This window comes from Rhinichthys klamathensis, unplaced genomic scaffold (assembly GCF_029890125.1).
Source record: "Rhinichthys klamathensis goyatoka isolate OS25496 unplaced genomic scaffold, OSU_Roscu_1.1 h1tg000028l_1, whole genome shotgun sequence".
In the NCBI taxonomy this organism is placed as follows: Eukaryota; Metazoa; Chordata; class Actinopteri; order Cypriniformes; family Leuciscidae; genus Rhinichthys; species Rhinichthys klamathensis.
The window spans coordinates 237,728-253,836 of record NW_026606578.1 but is presented as its reverse complement, the minus strand read 5'-3'; the positions used below and the strand labels follow the sequence as shown (position 1 = coordinate 253,836).

The window sequence follows — 16,109 nt, the reverse complement described above, 5'->3', positions numbered from 1 at the left end:
TGCTCATGCTTTGTATAGGTCCTATATACAGTAGGACACAAATGACAAAGATGATGTTAATAAAGCAGAGTGCTTATGGTAAAGGTTTTCCGGTCATAATAACACAGAGAATGCCGACAAAATGTATTTGTAAAGCAAAACCTAACTACTCAAACAATCTCAGAGGCCAAATGCCTAATGAATGATGCATCATAAAACTATGTAAGGCACTAATCTTTCTAAATATGCTTTGGAACAATTTATATTGTGAAAAGTGTTACTGCAACTGACAACTCTATTTTAAATAACACAATGACTAAGCTTAAAGAGACCCATAAACGCATACACCTGCTGCATACCACTGCTGAAGAGAACAGTCAAAAGTATGAAAAATATTCCCGTTTTCTGCCTGGATTCTCCTCTTTACTGTAAATCTGTCAGGGAGGTTTAAGACGCTCTGTTCTCGGTGTAGAATTATCACAAAAAATCCCCTTAAAATGATTAAAATGATAACATTTTCAAGTAAAACCTGATGCTTCCTCTTTAAATCTCTGTAGAGGATTTCAAGGAAATTTCCTGAAATTAGTGAAGTTTCCATCTAAGGATGTTTTTGCGGAAAAAATGGTTAGCACATCATAATGTTCAGATATATCTAAATATGGATTTTCACAATTTTCAGTTTAAGTTCTATGAAATTCTATGTTGATACTTCAATTGTCTTGAAAACTAGTTTGGAAACACTTATTGTGAACTGCTTAACATTTTTACAGGCCATTTCTGTAGTGCTTCTGTCAGATTTTTGCAGTGGCATTTGCCCTCCAGACAGAAGCCACTGCAATAGCTATGAAGGATGTATCTGCGCATCTACCCAGAGACTCCACCTTTGGCTTTTTCTCACCTGACCTTCACGCTCATGCATACCTCTGTCAGAATTCCCCCTCAATGAAGGGCTTAGCTGACACTTTCACCACAACACAAAAACACAGTCCTGCCTATACCCGCTGAACATCACCAGCATTCCTCTCTTTTACTTTGCATTGCAGACCATTTCAGGCTTCAGTAGTCTTGGCTTACCGGTGTGGGTGTGTTTGATTTATGTGTGTGAGCGCACATGTGTTTTTGGCATATTATATGCGAGTTGTTGGGTAAAGCTTCCCTGAAATAGGCCACACTGTTTGTAGCTTACCAGAATGGAGCAATGACATTTTTTTTTTTTTTTTCAAACACCACTATTAGCTCTGCCAAGGTTCTGGGGTGAACCCTTACGATTGTATGGCCCGCATGTGGAAGTGGTGGTAAATGGTGTTAGGTTGTTACGCTTTTCACCACTCACTATTAGCTCGCAGCTGCACTTGTGCCTTTCAACAGATCTGAGAGGCAGAAGAGGAGCGCCAATGATAAAAGGAAGATCAACTCAACACTTTACAAATGAATAGTGTTAGCAGAGAGAGATTGGTTGGGACATTTACATGGAGTGTAGGCACACAATATGCACAGAAACACACTTTTCTTTGAAGAGAAACAGTTGCACTTTTTACAACCTTCTACACATAGAATAACAACACCACAGCCTAGTTTTAAATTGAATCCAGATGAAGATTTATATTCAAAATTCTCATCGGTTTAGTGCACATGAACTGATCTGGAGAAGCTGTTTTGAAGCTAGCTAAAATGAATAACTAAAATGAATTGTGAAGCAGCAAAACACTTATTTTCACAAGCCATTTGGTATAAACTGTCGAAACTAAGCTGTCTCAAAACTATAAACTATTAGAGACAGGACAGGTCAGGAGATTGTGTGATTCCTGCCTGACTTCACTCTTCACTAGAGTTTCATGCAAAACACACTACACTGTTACTCTTTGGAAAAATAGCTTGTTACAGGAAAAGCTACATTATTGTGAAAAGAGCTGAGCCATTGTCACCCTTTTGGAAAATGTACTGTTAAATTGGTTGCATCACTAGGCCTACTCTTAATTAGTCAATTACCTTCCAATAGTCCGGAGGAAATTTGTCCTGACACTGAAATTCCTTCAATATGGACATAAGGTTAAAAAAGTAAACCACATGGGAAATGGAACTTTAACTGTATTTTATAATGGCCTTGGTTAGAAAGCAGAATCAACACGAGAAAAGATAATATCCTGCAATTTCCTTGCTTACGGCTGGTTAGACTCCATGTTATAGCTGGGAGCTGGTGTGTGAGAAGCATGGGATATGGCCTTTTTCAGTGGGTGTGGAGTTTTCCTCTCCAGCCCAGAGCTGTACATCTAATGATAGGCCAGCATTCAAATGACAGAGTGTGTAAATGTGTGTGTGTCTATGCTGAGGTCCTTGCCAAAGCTGTTTAAACCAATGTGACAAATTTACTCACAATTGGTAAGTCCAAATGCACACAAACCCTCACGTAAACACATATAATCTACCATAGGATCACACCCATGTTCTCTCTCTCTGAATGTACTGTAATAAATGATTTGACCTTGAGTGATGAAGCTGTATTGTGAGTGGATGGGTGGTTCTGTCCACAGGGGACAGAGAATAGACCCTCGCCTTGTATTGATTTCTCCATGTCTTTCTCGTACAAGAAAAAACACAAAGTTTGTGCAGTGCCTTATCTAATTCTAATGTCTGAGGGATTTTGGGTCATTGTAAAAAATGATTTGTTGTGTTGAACACTGAGAGAGCTTCAGAAGAGCTTTTGTCCTTTTATACGCTCTCCTGTCCTCCATTTTTAGAGGGAAACTGTCCAAGCAGACTCTTTAAATGTAAGAGGCGATGCCTTTGTGAATCTAATATGAACGAGGCAGGCCACTCACTGGCTTTGTGGTTAACTTGCTGTGATTGGCTGCAGGTTTTTGATTGGCATGAAGCTCTGCGAGAGTGAGCTGAGGATCAGGGTGGGGTTTAAGGGGGATCAATGAAGCCCCGTCCCCTTTGAGACATGGCCTAAAAATTCCCAGCTTTTATCTTATTCACACACACATTTCATTACAAACAGTACACAGAATAAATAAGGACATAAAGAATTTCAGGATTAATCTCATATATATACACATGAGTATATATATATATATTCATCTTTATTCATTTATTTATTTTTTAATTTGGGCTGAAATATGACCCTGACATTTGTGAGATTTGTAAGATTCATCCATCCATCTGATCTAAAGGAGATTCAAGCTGTAAGACCTACATATTCATAGCATGTGCAGAGATGTGGATTTGATGTATTGATTGCTCATTACCCAGTGTCAGAGCCAAACTGATGGAGAGAGAAATTGGTTTTTATTTTTTCCCTCCGTTTTCACATTGACACGTCTGTAATCCATTACATCTCTATGCCATTGACAGTGGAAGTGATGAGCAGGTGCTGGGATCTTTCCTCTTTCATTTCCATTCCCCTCACTTAGTCTCCAACCCTCTCCTTCAAACACATCTCCTACTGTCTCTTTCCTGCTGTGGAATCCATTTATTCATTTTTTTTATATATTAGACGCCTGTCAAATTGACAGTGCATCAAAAACAGCTCCAGAGCAATGTGTTTTGTGAGAAACCTAATGATACAGAGAGACGAAGAAAGGAGGGATATCATAGCACAGCTGTGGTCTGAGTGTGAACAGCTGATGATACACAGATACAGTAGCTCCTCGCTGTCTAGGCCAAAGAAATCAGAAACTGTAAGATCCACCATTAAAATGAAAGCTGAGAAGGGGACAATTGTGTCTGTGTAAACATACAGTGGAAGTGCTGTACTACAGGAGGCCTGTAGTAAACATCTCACTTCTTAAATAATGTCTTTTAATGGCTCATGGCTATGTAAGCCAATATCCTGACAGTCACAATCCAGTCCACACAGAAATTTCTTCTCGATATAGCGCATTCTTTGTCTGGGTGGATGTAGTCGTGCACCTGGGCTGCAGTTATTCACTTACAGACTGACTGGCCACAGACTGCAGCTATATATGACACATGCCCCAGACGGAGCGGCTAGACGGAGACATGGACGCAGTGGAGTCATGTCAGGATTCAAAAGCAGTGTTCGCTCCTGCAGTGACAGATGGGATAGGAGACAACGGCAGACGTACACCTAGCATGCAGACAAGAGCTGCCATCTTTGACCAGAGGGCACTGACCTCTTGACCTTTAGAGCAATACAGTCTAATTAGAGTCTCTACGGTATAGTCAGAGATATAAAATATATCATATCATATCTTTGTCATTGTTACGTTCCACGTGGGGGTTTGTTTTGTTTTCACTAGTCTGTGCACGTTGGTATACTTCGCACGTGTTGATAGTATATGCTCATTATCTGTTTCTGTTTCTAGCTCACTCTTGGCTGGCAGGCTGCTGTGATTGGCCTAGCGGGACGTCACTCATCGTTGGGGCGGCGCCCGGGAGCCAATCAGAGTTGACCAGCTGGGTTCAAAAGGATGGCGTTTTCATTCATTCGATCTCTCGGAAGCGGCCATGAGCTCGTGTAGCGTTGTGAGGTTACTAAACCTGTGACTGGAGATTCATATAGTGATGTCTGGCTCTTTGTAGTGGAATGAGTTGGGTGCTGTATGCTTTGTTTATCTGTACCTTGATATTCAGTATGTTTTAGTTGTAGAGATCATAGTTTCAATGTGTATCCCAGTGTGACGCTGTGGGGTCCTGTAATTCGACTCTCTCTCTGGGAAAGAGAACGACAGGTCAGTATGCCGCGGTATACATAATGCCCGTAGTGTTTATTTGTTAGATACACTAGGTTAGGAGTGAGCGCCACTCTGTGTATGTTTTGTTTTAGTAGTTAGCTTATTTAGGTGCCGGATGCACCGAAGAATTCGGTTTTCTTTTCACCTTTTTCTTTGGTTAGGATTAGGTGTAGTATAAGGATTGTTTTGTTATATTCTGTTCTTTTCTTTGGCGCCACTTTTTGGTTCTCTTCCCTTATTATTTAATATTTGTAAACATTGTAAATAGCACACTCATTTTTCCAAACTGGAACTAGTGGCTTCGGCTTTGTGACAATAAAATCCAGTTTGTTTCTCTTCAAGTTGAGTCTGTCATGGTTTTCTCTCCACCGTATTCCTCCATCAGCAGTGCTAATAAAACAAATGTTGCGTAACATCTCCTAGACTTTAAAAGATCGTAACATTTAATGGGGGCTCGTCCGGGATCACTTTATATTTTATTTGTTTCCCGAGTTATTATTTACTGCTGATGTGAGTGGTGGAATGACCATGTTCAGTACTTTCCTTGTAGAGTGTTAATTCGCGAGGCAGTGATTAGTGGATGGGCTGGTTGATTGTATGGTTAGTGATTCTGATAAGAGTAATGGCTGATTTTGATTTAGACACCTTTTTGAGTGCACCTACGGTTGAGCAGTTAAATAAATGTAGGAAAGATGATTTACTGCGGATTGCTGCTCATGTTCAGGTTACTGTTTCGAAGCAGCGGCTTAAAAGAGAGATTAAGTTTGCTGTATCCCAAAGGTTGGTTGAACTTGGTGTTTTAGTGTTGCCTGCAGGTGGTGGGGAAGTTTTTCCTGGTGCTGATAGTCGCCTTGAGGAGGAGGAGCAGAGCGAGACGGCTGAGGTAGAGGGTTCTGAAGCCAAAGCTGTTTTGCCGCCCTTCGAACCTTTTTCGCCGGACTCAGATGAGTCTATAGGAGGTGATGCGCGACTGAAGGTTCGTATAGCGCGACTCCAGATGGAGATACGCGAACGGGCAGAAGTCCGTCGAGCGGATTTGGATTTTCGACTGGAAGTCCGCAGACTTGAAATCGAGGCGGAGACGCAGATTAAGCTGCGTGAACTTGAATTGAATGCAGCCAAAGTAACACCTGTTCCAGTTGTGCAACCTTTACCGCCCGCTGATGCTTCGGCAGGGGCTGGGCCGGTGAGAACCACCTTTGAGGTCAGTAAGCATATTTCCCTTGTGCCGCAGTTTCGAGAAACAGAAGTTGACTCATATTTTAGTGTGTTTGAGAGGATTGCTTCCACACTCCATTGGCCTAAAGAGGTTTGGCCTTTGCTGTTGCAGTGCAAGCTGACCGGTAAAGCTCAAGATGTTTGTGCTACGTTGTCCTTAGCGGATAGCGTGAATTATGAAGTAGTGAAAGCTGCGATTTTGCGTGCATATGAGCTGGTGCCTGAAGCTTATAGACAGCGTTTTAGGGGTCATAAGAAAAATTCTAGTCAGACTTTTGTTGAATTTGCAAGGGAGAAAGGCACTTTGTTTGACAAGTGGTGTACATCTAGTAAAGTGAATGATTTAAAAGACGTGCGGGAGTTAATTCTTTTGGAAGAATTTAAGAATTGTATTCCTGAACGTGTTGTCGTTTACTTGAATGAACAAAAAGTGACGTCTTTGTCTCAGGCCTCCGTTCTGGCAGATGAGTTTTCATTGACGCATAAAAATGTGTTTGCTGCTGCGCGTTTTGAGAAAGCTGCTGTTCAAGTGAGCTCGAGTAGTCCATCTCGACCAAAATCAGGTACTCCAAAATCAAAGGAAGATCGAGAATGTTTTTATTGTCACAAACCTGGCCATTTAATTGCCGATTGTTTTGTACTGAAACGAAAACAGTCAAGTTCTGTACCTAAGAGTGCTGGTTTTGTGAAACGGATTGATTCTAAAAAAATTGAGTGTAACGACAAGCCTGATTCCAGTTACGTACCTTTTCTGTTGGAAGGGTTAATTTCCGTTGCGGGAAATTCTGAGGAACGGGTAAGAGTTCAGATGCTCCGTGATACTGGGGCCATGCAGTCCTTTATTAGTGCTGATGTACTGCCGTTCTCGGAGCAAACTTTTTGTGGCAGTCATGTTCTAGTACAGGGCATAGAGATGGGTCTCGTTCAAGCTCCGTTGCATCAGATTCACTTAGAATCAGAACTATGTACGGGTTTTGTGAAATTAGCTGTTCGTGAACGTTTACCGGTGAGTGGGGTACAAATTATTTTGGGCAATGATTTAGCCGGTGGAAAAATTATGCCTTTGCTGGAAGTCTTCGACAAACCAGTGGCGCTCGAACAGCCTGATGAGTTATCCCAGTCATATCCAGAAACATTTTCAACTTGTGTAGTGACGCGGGCTCAAGCTCGTAAAGCGGATGCTGATGATTTGGCTACATCTTTTATCGCACCTATTTTTATCAGTGATGTTGTATCTGATGACGTTAAAGCTGTTGAGAATGCGCATGTTCCAGATACTATGAGTGTAAAGCTGCGCGTGACGCGCGAGAGACTTATTGTTGCTCAGAAACAGGATAAAAGTCTCCAGAAGTGCTTTGCTGCTGCTGTTTCCACAGAGAAAGCTCAAGAGAGAAAAACTGCATATTTCGTTGAGGACGATTTATTGATGCGTAAATGGTGTTCGGAGACTGGAGATGCTGAATGGAGTAGTGTGTATCAGATCGTGATTCCCTCATTTTACCGACAGCAAGTTCTATCTTTAGCTCACGATCACGACCTGTCGGGACATCTAGGAATTAAAAAAACTTATCACCGAATTTTGAGACATTTCTTTTGGCCTAGAATAAAAACTGATGTCACACAATTTTGTCGCACTTGCCGCACTTGTCAGATCGCTGGCAAACCGAATCAAGTCATTCCGTGTGCTCCACTTGTTCCTATTCCAGTGTTGGGAGAACCGTTTGAGCACGTTATCGTCGATTGTGTCGGCCCTTTGCCTAGATCTAAGACCGGTAATCAGTTTTTATTGACCGTAATGTGTACTGCCACTAGATTTCCTGAGGCGATCCCATTGAGAAAGATCACGGCACCTGTCGTAACTAGAGCACTTGTTAAGTTTTTTTCTACGTTTGGTTTACCAAAAATTGTGCAGACAGATCAAGGCACCAATTTTCTTTCAAAAATCTTTTCTCAAGTGTTGTCGAGTTTAAATATTTCCCATAGGGTAGCAAGTGCATATCACGCGGAGAGTCAGGGGGCACTCGAACGTTTCCATCAAACGTTAAAGTCAATGCTTAGAAAGTACTGTATGGAAACAGGGAAAGAGTGGGATGAGGGGGTACCATTGCTTTTATTCGCGATCAGAGAAGCAGTTCAAGAAAGCCTTGGATTCAGTCCTGCTGAACTAGTATTCGGACACACTGTCAGAGGACCTTTGAAAATGCTTAAAGAGAATCTATTATCTGTTGAGTCTAGCCCGAAAATGAACGTGCTGGATTACGTGAGTAAGTTCCGTGAGCGCTTGCATCAAGCTTGTTCCGTGGCAAGAGAGTCACTTGAAGTGGCTCAGGGTAAAATGAAGAGTCTCTATGATCGTAAATCTGTACAGCGTACCTTTAATAAGGGCGATCAAGTGTTGGTGTTGCTGCCTATGGTAGGGTCTGCTTTATCAGCGCGGTTTTCTGGACCATACGAGGTGGTAAGAAAACTTAGTACTACAGATTATGTAATTGGAACTCCAGATAGAAAAAGGAAGACTCGAGTGTGTCACGTGAATATGTTAAAGACTTTTTACAGTAGGGAAGCTGTTCAGAATGTGTCACTTGCAGAAGAAATCATTGCTCCTGTGTTATCTCCTGTGTCATCTCCTGTGTTCACTTGTGCTGCTGTCGAGATCACTGATCCGGAGGATGATGGAGTCGTTCTTCGTCACACACATCAACAATGTGCTCGACTTAAGAATTCTGAGGTATTGTCTGATCTTACATCTCATGTATCTCATTTATCTGAACAACAAGGATGTGATATTATGCAGTTGATTGATGATTTTCCTGCTTTGTTTAATGATGTACCTTCTCGCACTACAGTTTTGGAGCACGACATTAATGTGGGTGATGCTACCCCGATTAAACAGCATGCATACCGCGCAAATGCAGCGAAAAGAGATGTGATGCGAAATGAGGTTGAGTATCTAGTAGAGCATGGACTTGCTCGGTTCAGCTGTAGTCCCTGGAGTTCTCCATGCTTATTAGTGCCGAAGAGTGATGGCACAGCGCGATTTTGTACTGATTACCGAAAGATAAATGCGGTGACGGTGCCCGACTGTTTTCCTTTACCGCGCATGGAAGATTGTGTTGACAACCTCGGTTCAGCCTGTTATGTCAGTAAGTTAGACTTGTTAAAAGGCTACTGGCAAGTGCCTCTTACGAGTCGTGCTTCTGACATTTCTGCATTTGTTACCCCTGATAGCTTTCTTCAGTACTCGGTAATGGCTTTCGGTATGCGTAACGCTCCGGCTACTTTTCAGCGGCTTATTAACATCGTGTTGTCTGGAGTGCCTAAGTGTAATGCCTACTTAGATGATTTAGTAGTTTACTCGACCGATTGGATAGAACACATTTCGTCATTGCGAACAGTTTTCGAGCGTTTGGAGAAAGCTTCGTTGACTTTAAATTTAGCCAAATGTGAGTTTGGGCAGGCCACTATTACGTATCTCGGGAAGGAAGTCGGTCAAGGGGAGGTGCGCCCGTTAGAAGCGAAAGTTACGGCTATAGCTGAATTTCCTGCGCCAACCACTCGACGAGAGCTCCGTCGATTTTTAGGGATGGCTGGCTATTATCGTGGCTTCTGTAGAAACTTTTCGACAATTGCACATCCATTAACTGCGCTTCTTAGTCCATCCCGTGCGTTTCTATGGTCTGATGATTGTCAACATGCTTTTAGTACGATCAAGGATCTTTTGTGTAATACACCTGTTTTAGCCGCACCAAATTACGACACTGCTTTTAAACTTGATGTAGATGCGAGTTCTGTTGGTGCTGGATCTGTATTGATTCAGACGGGTGAGGATGGAATTGATCATCCGGTCTGTTATTTCTCACGTAAGTTCAACAAACACCAGTTGAATTATTCAACGATCGAGAAGGAGGCATTAGCACTTTTAATGTCACTTCAATATTTCGATGTGTATGTCGGATCGAGTAGCATTCCGGTCACCGTATTTACTGACCATAACCCTTTAGTTTTTTTATCACGCATGTATAATCAGAATCAGCGTTTGATGCGCTGGTCTCTGATTGTACAGGGTTACAACTTGGTGATTAAGCATAAAAAAGGTGTCGATAATATAATAGCCGACGCACTGTCTAGAGCTGCCTATGGTGGCATTTGAGCGAATGCATTTGATCAACTATTTGTTGAGTTAATCCATATAGTTGATTCTTAGGGGGGGAAGTGTTACGTTCCACGTGGGGGTTTGTTTTGTTTTCACTAGTCTGTGCACGTTGGTATACTTCGCACGTGTTGATAGTATATGCTCATTATCTGTTTCTGTTTCTAGCTCACTCTTGGCTGGCAGGCTGCTGTGATTGGCCTAGCGGGACGTCACTCATCGTTGGGGCGGCGCCCGGGAGCCAATCAGAGTTGACCAGCTGGGTTCAAAAGGATGGCGTTTTCATTCATTCGATCTCTCGGAAGCGGCCATGAGCTCGTGTAGCGTTGTGAGGTTACTAAACCTGTGACTGGAGATTCATATAGTGATGTCTGGCTCTTTGTAGTGGAATGAGTTGGGTGCTGTATGCTTTGTTTATCTGTACCTTGATATTCAGTATGTTTTAGTTGTAGAGATCATAGTTTCAATGTGTATCCCAGTGTGACGCTGTGGGGTCCTGTAATTCGACTCTCTCTCTGGGAAAGAGAACGACAGGTCAGTATGCCGCGGTATACATAATGCCCGTAGTGTTTATTTGTTAGATACACTAGGTTAGGAGTGAGCGCCACTCTGTGTATGTTTTGTTTTAGTAGTTAGCTTATTTAGGTGCCGGATGCACCGAAGAATTCGGTTTTCTTTTCACCTTTTTCTTTGGTTAGGATTAGGTGTAGTATAAGGATTGTTTTGTTATATTCTGTTCTTTTCTTTGGCGCCACTTTTTGGTTCTCTTCCCTTATTATTTAATATTTGTAAACATTGTAAATAGCACACTCATTTTTCCAAACTGGAACTAGTGGCTTCGGCTTTGTGACAATAAAATCCAGTTTGTTTCTCTTCAAGTTGAGTCTGTCATGGTTTTCTCTCCACCGTATTCCTCCATCAGCAGTGCTAATAAAACAAATGTTGCGTAACATCTCCTAGACTTTAAAAGATCGTAACAGTCATGAAAATGAATATTAGTTACTATTGCTCATACTCATACTAAAAATCCATAACCTTGAGTAGGCCTAATAAAGTTTGGACAAGATACCTCAATTCATGCATCTGATTGAGATGTTTGCTATTACTTTTCTAAGAGACTGGACTTAGAATATTTGAAAAAAACCAGAATGAAAAAAAAATTTTTATTGAAAAAGGCCTTCTTATATATGGATACATATCACTGATACTTGGGTTGGGCTGTTTTGACCTGGGCCTGTAGCCAAACACTAACAACCACTAGTCTGAACTAGGGCTGTACGATTAATTAAAATAAAGCAGAAATCGAAATATGACTTGTGCACAGCATGCGTCAACCATCTTTCAAAACTTGTTATGAGAAGCGCTCATAAACCTGCTACTGTCAACAAAAGAGAAGCTTTAATGGCTCCCTGCAGTTTTCTCACCAACATTAAAGCTTGATGGTAATTAAGTAATTATGACAGCCGTAAATATTGGTATTGTAGTTTTACAGTTGTACTGTAAAAAGAGTATTATAATTTTTTGTTGTTTTTAGTTTGTGTTTTATTTACTACTGCTATTACTACTACTACTACTAATATTAATTATTATTTTATAGTCATATTGATATATAATCACAAAATATTTGGCCAAAGCGTGCAATTATACCTACAAACAAGCAAAGCAAACCTGAGGGTGTATTCACACCAGGAAAGTCCGATAGTTCACTTGCTTTGGTACGGACCAAATAATTTTTTTTTTTTTTTTTTTTTTGGTACGGTTTGCTTTCACACTGCTCTTTTTGCAAGTGAACCAAAATTTGTAAACAAAACCACACGTGTGCTAAGGTCGTCCATTCATTGGACAAGGATTCTCAAGTAGGGAAATCAGGAAGTGCAAAAAAGGCTTAACGTAAATTAACGCAGCATCATCCTTGTATTGTAACTATCGTTACATTATATGAACTGCAAATGCTTTTTTTTTTTGCATCTATGCGCGATTAGACTAAAGAGAACGCTCTGTATGTGAATGTCCTGATGCACACACTCATTCATTCCATTCCAATGATGCACACACGACGCGCAGAAAGACGCGCAACAGATGTAATGTAGTAGGCTACAACAGATCACTTTCCCATAACGCAACTCCGACTACGGAAGCCTGTTAACTCAAAGGCGCAGTGCTTTCTTGCAATTGGGTCGGTTCATGTTCACACCGTAAACGAACCGTACCAGAGTTCGTTTGGAACCGTACCGAGACCATCTCTTCAGCTGGGTCTCGGTTCGGTTGTTTGGTCCGCACCCGAGTTCGATTGCTGTATTCACACCTGCCCAAAAGGTCCGCACCAAGGGGGGAAACGAACTAGAGTTTGATTCAATCGAAACCAAACAAGGCAGGTGTGAATACACCCTGAAACTTTTGTTATCGTATTTTAAATCGCAATCTTTACAAACAGACAATTCACAATAAAATTTTCACCCAAATTGTGCAATCATCATTGTGCAACCCCTTTGGTAACTGCATAGCAACCAGCCAAGGATGCAATTCCCATACATGGGTGCGTTTCCCGTACAACGACGTAACTCGATGCTTCACTACGATAGTACGATGCATCGTTGAAGAAATCAACTAGCTAGTCACGACTGTTTCCCGAAACCATATTGTCGCAAAGTGGTCGTTCAACCACGTTGGTTTATGACATCACGCACATGGTGGAGTAATAACTTATTTTAATGAAACTGTTTGAGATTGAATTAATGCTAGATGTTTTGATATAAATTACAGACATGGCATCTGAGGAATATTTCAAATTTTTCTCAGTTATTTCGCTTTATTTCCAGATTCAATCATAGGCTCGTTCTTACAGAGCACGTTCGCACGCACAGTCTTCAAAAACGGTGCTTTAAATCTCTTGACAACCTCAAAGACGTAAATGATATTTGTATGTATTCTAAATAAAAGACACAGGTTGTATTGAATGTCAGCTTGCTTATTTTGCTCAAGATAAGGATTTATTAAGTTCACATGTCATGCAATCTAGAAACTATGCTTCTAACCACAACTCGAGAGGAAACACGTGTGCAGGTGAAGTAAGATCTTCAGCTAATTAATATCTTTGATATAGCAATTCATGTATTTAATATTATTATAGTTAATTGAAATTACCAACAGAAAGCATTTTTTTTTAATCATGTTAGCATGCAGTATTTGGCATATACTTTACTCCCGTATACATACGGTTCATTCAGTCAGTCAGTTCCTACTATGTAAGTTTGCGAGGTTGTTTGTGAATGTTCGTAGGAATTATGGTTTCGGGAAATGCAAAATCATTCAACTATGTTGATAACGAGGGAACTTGCGACCATAGTTGGATAAAGATGCTTTTGGGAAATGCACCCCTAATCAAGTGATTAATGTGGTGGCACGTTTTCCACTGTCAGACTCAAAACATATGTTTTATTATTATTTAGTTTCTTATTATTGCCCTCAAAACAAGTGCAAACCTTTTGAGTATTAAAAATCAGTGCTGGTTTTAGACAGTGTAAGACCACCCACCGCTGCGTCACTAACCCACTGGAAATTTTAACATTCACCTGCCTAAAGCTCATCTCCATTCATCCATCTTCAGCAAATATTTCTCTTTTGGATGCAGAGAGGCCATCCAGATTCCCCGCACCCACCCTTAAAATGCCAATGTCACCTACCAAACAAAAGAGCAGGAGGAGGCCCTCGGGACAGTAATAACATCCAAGTTAACCCTCTCTTCTTTCCTCATTCCATCTTCATTATTTCTTCTATCTTGCAGACACCCAGGACCGCCTGCAGGTATTGTGGCTAGCAAACAGTCCATTCTTTTTTTGTGTCAACAATAATTGCTCTTTCCCACTAATCTGAAATTAATATCTTAGTCTGATAAAGGTTTTGGTTAAAACTCAGCAAGGCAAAAGAAATGAAGCATGAGAGAGCATTGTGAGTGGGATCAGATCTAGAAGGTTTGTCTTTGTTGATATGGAGGTGATTGACAGGTATGAGAGCCACAGGCAAAAGCACATCGTGTAAAGCCCGGTAAAGTCAATATTGCCCTGATAAGGTTACATGTAAGGGGCCTATGTGTCAATATCAAGTATAGACACACATTTGTCTGGAAATATGACACTGGGCATCACTTGAAGGACACAAACCAGACATGTATCATATAACCAATATTTTACATCTATGAAATATTTTTGCAGGGAGTTTTCAGGAACTGAATCTTTCATCTACTCGATTTGTTATATAAGTGATTTGGTACTCACCACAATAGATCAATTGATACATGAGGCCTGAATCACCCTGTGTTGAGCTAAGGCTTGCGGTATATGACCTCATGTGGTACTGGATACTCCAGTCTTCCCACAGGCCATCATTCACTGATTTACTGTATATTTACTTCCTTTTGTCATGACAATGGCACAACGTCATGACAGATCGACTCTTGTAGAATTGGCCTTTGAGTTTAATTATATTATGAAAAGCTTCCTCCTCCCAAACTGTCACTGTATTTCACCTCCTGTTTTATGGTAGACTGCCTTAGTCAGCTATTCTCAAGACATTCCTTTAGACATTAATCTCTACATCTCTTCATGCTATGTGCACTTTAAGACATACTGCCATAGTCTGTAGATTTTGGGAAGGCTAGCTCCTCGGTCAAACTAACAGATGTGTGTATGTCTCTAAAGCCCCTTTCACACAGCGTGTTGATCCGGAGAAATTGCCATAAAATTGCAAGAGTGCCTTCTGTGTGAACGCAAACACGTCCCGGGATTGATGCTGGGATCGATGCCGGCTTCTATCTTATTTCACAGTAAATGTACATAAAAATCATTTACTTATCATTTTTTAATCATTAAAAAAAAGCTTTCACTTTTTCATCAAGGTCAGTTAAACACACACTGGTCACACCTATCACAATAGGTTGCACTCCAGTTGATCTCACGCCATCCCTTCAACCAACTTTTCACACTGAGGTTCTCAGCCAGTGACCAGAGCATCTGAAATTTCGTTGCATTGTGTGAAGAATGAGGTCAGACTTGGATCAGAGGCCAAACTAAACCTACCACAGACACTTTCCCTAAAATCTAAACACTGACCACATGCACTGCTTAACAAAGGGACTTTTCCCTGCTCATATTTTTCTGGGTGGCATAGGATATAGTTCAGGATGTGGTTTGCTTTGATATTTTGTTATATAATACAAAGGCAATCATATATCTGTATGTGCTTAACAAAAAATACCTGCTAAAACAATATAAGAAAACTCGACCAGTAATGTCTAGATGGCAATAGTTCCATCACTCCATTTTCTTAATGCTCCAGTCCTGATTTTGTTTGAGGTATTCCACCTAAATTTAGCAAAAAAAAAAAAAAAAAAAAACCTATTGTACATGTATTTGTTTGTTTTGGTGGGGCTGTATCTTGACAGATTTTTGGGCTCCCCGCCCTTAACAAATTTAACCCCTAGTTAGAGAGAATCTTGAGACAGTGTCACAGCATGAGAGGTGCCATCCCTCTTGTAGCATATAGAACAATAATTGGCTGCCATGCTGTCAAAGCATGAAAAGAAGCACCAATTCCCTGTTGAGAATCAACCTATAGAAAGTTTCCAACCAGTCGTTTACTTCATGGTTAGCCTGAGCCAAGCAGAATTGTAATGTTTATTTGCAACCAATTACAGACTAATCAAAAACACATTTTCTTCAGTGAGTGGCAGTACAGTCTAAATTGGTCAGCTAAGCAAAAACAGAATTCTTTCTAACTGCCTTTTAAATGAAAGTTTTCTGTGTACATCTCACTCATCTCTGCAGGCAGTTATATAATATAATTGAGCTGAATAGAGCTGGAGGTCTCATTTAGAAAGTCTCAAAGTACCAACAAAGTTGTATTTCACCTTTCCCCCTCTTTTCTATACACTATTTTGACTAAATTTAAGCTAAAACGAAAAACTAAAATTAAATTTAGATATCAAAACATGCTTAAAAGAAAAAGTTTAATAAAATAAGTTTTTACTGTATTTTTGATTCAAAAAATAAATGCAGCCTATGAGCATT

At 40.7% G+C, this 16,109-nt stretch overlaps 1 protein-coding gene across 2 annotated transcripts in view; it reads right to left on the bottom strand.

Moving 5' to 3' along the window:
• The window catches only part of spns2 (SPNS lysolipid transporter 2, sphingosine-1-phosphate), a 75,661-nt gene that overhangs the window by 38,474 nt on the left and 21,078 nt on the right, over positions 1-16,109 (bottom strand). The gene's annotated exons all lie outside the window — the stretch shown is intronic.